The sequence below is a fragment of the Lygodium microphyllum genome, chromosome 26 (assembly GCF_053477565.2).
Source record: "Lygodium microphyllum isolate KBCC chromosome 26, Lygodium_microphyllum_v1.1.10, whole genome shotgun sequence".
NCBI classification, from domain to species: Eukaryota; Viridiplantae; Streptophyta; class Polypodiopsida; order Schizaeales; family Lygodiaceae; genus Lygodium; species Lygodium microphyllum.
Genome location: NC_141160.1, coordinates 35,629,694 through 35,634,488, shown reverse-complemented (window position 1 = coordinate 35,634,488; position 4,795 = coordinate 35,629,694).

The window sequence follows — 4,795 nt, the reverse complement described above, 5'->3', positions numbered from 1 at the left end:
TTATATTTTTTGATTTTCAGAGCATAAACTGATCAAACTCATGGCAAAAAATATCATAATGAACTTTCATCCCATATGAACAAGGTTTCATAAAGCAAATAGCATAAAAAGATCATTTTTCTTCATAAAAATAGCATTACCGCTTATTTTCAGGTCTCGGTTTCTTGGTCTTGATTACGGGACTGATTTCCAACATGCATTTAATGCTCAGCATCTTCAAGAACAACACTCTTCATGTCTTCATCCATCCGGAAGTAATCCGGTCGTCTCATCCGGACAAGCTTTCCTCCACCATTCTTCATTGTCTTCATCCACACAAGAATAACCCCTTAAGGGAGAGAGAGGGAGGAGAGAGAAATACTAGAATTGGCTCTCTTCATTTAGTCCACCATTCTACGAGTGAAGGGCGGCGATAAGATCAGCCAAGAAGGAGAAGATCAGCCCCAATGTCTATTCCATGGGGTACTCACAACCCACAATCATGATGAGAGAGGAGAGAGAGCGAAAAATACGCCATTTCTTGATCACACTATGTCTTCCTTCTCTCTCCACGTTTTTTGATCAAGAGGTGCATAAAATTTTGGGGGGGAGGGTCCAAACTCAAAAGGCATGCCTAATTTTGGCCTCCCAAGTGTCCACCTTTTCATATCTTGACTATTTTGTGGCCATTTCCCCGTCCGATGTCCAAATCGAGTGCTGTAAATTTTTACGTGTCCGGCTTGACGTCCCGCATTGGCCGGTAACTCTTGACAACTCGCACGTCCTTCTAAAAAGTTATCAAAAATCAACAAGTGTCGCTTGAGCGCCTTTTAAGCACTTGACGCTTAAAATCGTCCTAGCTAGAGCCGCCGCCTTCGACGTTGAATATTTTTCCCTTGATATTCGTAATTTTTAGCTATTTTTAAGCACTTCTCGACATCAAAACTCCACTCTCATTGGCGACCACGGGATAGGGCGACTCAGCCCATCGAATCCCACAACAAATCTGCACAAAAAAACCAAAGAAAGCATCAAGTTGATACAAAATAGATACATACTAAACACAGCACAATGCGCACCCTACCCCCTGGACAGAACCAAGGCATGACATCTACAAGGAGTAGGCCTAGCATAATCTGATAGAAGGTCCGCAGCTAGTCACCAACCGACTGCTCCAACATGGCCAAACTAAAAAGAACTATCAAAGAGGTTGCCCTAAGTGATGGTCTGAACTACCTACCTAACGAAGGACAACACGACCAGGAGTTTCTACTAGGTGAGGACTCCTATAGCCTGATCAAGAAGTATTTTCTTTGACCACATTTCTTCTTCTAGGGTTTTATATTTCCATACTCAGGTATGTAAAAAGAAGGGAGCTGAGCATAGTGACCCAAGGAGAACAGGGCATCAACCTCAGGTCCTGTCTCGGTACCCAAGAACCTACCAAGCCCTCGCAAGGTGACACTTAATCCTTTTCTGACGCTCACTTTTATTTTCTCTCCAACCTTCCTTAATTTCTTCTTTTCCAGCAAGACGCCACCCCTAGGAAGACAAGGCATCGGCCCCGGTTCTGACTCGTCCCCAGGAACCTACCAGGCCTTCGCAAGGCAATGATCAACTGCGTATAAATTTTATTTTCTTTTCTTTTTCTATTTTTATAGGGTTTTGAACCCCTTTTTACACACCTTTGTATTTACTTATTGTCTTTTCAGATATTCAGGGTTTTATTTTCCTTATCATCATTATTTTTCTTCTGGCAGGATTCTCTAACTGCCTCACAACTAGCAAGAACTCCTAGAACGGCTACCTAGCAGGCTAGCAGAACAGGGTCACTAGGATTCCCTTCTAAAACAAGTCTTTTGATGTCTGGCAATGGCTTTATAGGAGGCAATGACTACTCGGACCTCCCTCAAACATTCCTAGCCTAAACCTGGGACTTCAAGCCTTGGTCGCCGGTCCCCAATAAGAAAGAAAGACCCCCTTAACAAGTACAAACCACTTCATGTAATTTTGTGGAAAGACACATAGGAAATGGAGAAAATGCTTATGGAAATTGAATTTGTTAACTACAGAAAAGAGAAAGACAATTTGATGGTGAAGTTTTGCAAGCATTGATACAAGTTGACAAAGACATAGAGAAACAACTTCGGAGGGAATATGATCATGCATGTAGTGTTGATTTGGAGCAAGTTGATGTTGAAAATGGGTTAAATGGGAGTGTAGACAACAAGCTTGTGGCTAAAATTGGTCTTATGGGCAGCAGTAAGCATAAAGAGAAGACTATGTGTAATGGATATGTCCATCAACAAGCATATGAAGAAGAAGATGCTCATTTTATTCCAAGTAGCCATTATTCATGAATGCATTGGGCTCGTGCTACAATATAGACAATTGTTAAAGTGGGAGAAAGAGAGACGCCTTGCATAGCTCTCTTGGATCATGGTTTCGAAATCAATGTTATGGCACATAGTTTGTATGAGAATGGAGGATGGCCAATTGATGTAGATCTGGGATGGTGCATGTGGGCTACAAACAATTCATCAGGGGATCTTTATGCAGCTTGTCGGAATGTACCCGTGACTATTGGAGAGGTTAGGGATGAATATCTTTTTTTTTTTGTAGGATTCATGTAGTTATCCTCTGATTTGGGACAGCCCTATATTTTAGAATCAAGGCTGGAAACAAAAGCTTGGATGATGATCCTTCATATGCTCGGTTTCGGAGTAAAGACAATACAAAGGTAGTACAGTTTCTCACTGTTTGTGTGAATCATTCCCACAATCGGGATAGGCTGCGGGATAATGCCATGCCACCTAATGCATGAGAGTTTAAGGGTTTTTAGACAATACTATTATAAGTGGAGACTATGGTAGTGCCTCTAAAAAGATAATTATGCCTCCAAGAAAGGGAGAAACTGTGTTTGTATCTAGATTGCAGGAATGAACAACATGTAGTCTCGACAATTTTAAGAATATTTCAGCCATGTGCAAGGCTGAAAAGAAATATGTAGGATGGCTGAAAAAGAACTGAAGACATGATTTGATGGCTACAAATGAATGTATTTTAGGGCTATTTTTAGGGCTAGTTGATGTAGATACAATGGCTAAATTTTTTGTAGTAATTAATGTTGAAAACAAGGCAGAAAAAGAGGTTATTTATGTTCACACTTTAGAGATCTATGAAGTCATTCAAGAGTTTGGTGAGCATAAATGTTATGGGCTACAATATGGACTGCAAAACAGGACTGAAGCAAGGGTGGATACAAAGTACAACACAATTGCAAAGAAGATTAAGCCTATGGCTTTGCCTTTACCACCTAAAAGTGATGGGTTAGCTGAAAAAGTGACTCAATAGCCATGTTTACGGGATCCATATGGAGTAGGACATAAATTTACAATTGAAACTTTACAAAAGTTGAAAATTGGTGATACAAGCTTTCTTTTACCTACATAAAGAGCTTGTTTCTTGCAGATGTTGGCAAGGCATGGGAAAGCCTTTGCATTTGAGCTAGATGAAATTGGATATGTTGATCCGTGCACCTATGGTGATCTTTATAGTACGTCATGTGCCATGGAATTTAAAGCCTATTCCAGTACATCGGGCATATTTGCCTAAGTTGCTGGAGCTTTTGAACGAGAAGATCAGGATGCGGATTTTGGAGCCCTCTTCAGCTCCATATTCAAATCCGTGGTTTACTGTTCCAAAGAAGAATGGTTCTTTGAGGTTTATACAGGATTGACAGCCAGTTAATAAGGTCACCATAAGGAATGTTGGATCAGGCCTGATAGTGGATGAATTTGCAGAAGCATTTGCAGGCAAGGCAATTTACTCCATGGGAGATTTATATTCAGGACATTATCAGTTCCAGCTTGCATTAGAAATACAGGATATCACTACCATGAAGACACCACTTGGATTGGTTAGGATGTATACGCTTCTACAGGGAGCAACCAAGTCAGTGGCGCATATGATGAATGCTATGCATAAAGTTTTGAGGGAGTATATTCCTCAGTTGAATTTACCCTTTCTTGATGATGTGCCGATCAAAGGATGTGATATCCATGAGAAGAACGAAGAGTTGAATGAGCAAGGATTTAGAATATTTGTGGCTAATTATATTGCCGATTGTGATAGGATTTTGAGACGACTTGAAGAAATGCATTTAACTCTGTCATAAGAAAAAACAGTTTTTGGAGTGGAGGAAATATCTCGGGAAAGTTACTATATGTATATCCTCTACATCACGTGCATTCAAGGCCTATTTATAAATTATCCTTATTTGTATATTTTTCATGAATAAAATATAACCCTTTTCTATTCAATCTCTAAATAACCCCTTTATATTACACCTTTCTATATGTAAAAAATGTATAAAAAATGTATTTTAAAAATACCTTATTTTGAACCCACGTGATGTACACATATATTCATGAGTAACTTACTCGAGAGAAAGTATTAGTTGTTGGGCATATGTGTGGACCATATGGAAGAAAGCCCTCACTAGTAAATATTGATGCCATAAGCAGGATCCGGGAGACATGTTCGAACATATCCGAGGAAAGAAGATTTTTGGGTGCATGTGTCTTTTACTTAATATGAATTCCACATTTTTCTCATGTGGTTAAAAGTTTATATTAGCTCTTGAGAAAAGGGAAAATGTTTTGGTGGGAAAAACAACATACAAAGGCAGTTATGAAGTTAAAGAGCTTCTTGATTTCAGCCCCAACACTAAAGAGAGCAAATTATGAGAATGGACAGCCTATTATTCTCACTGTGAATACAAACCCAATTGCCATTGGTTGGCCAATGGGTAAGG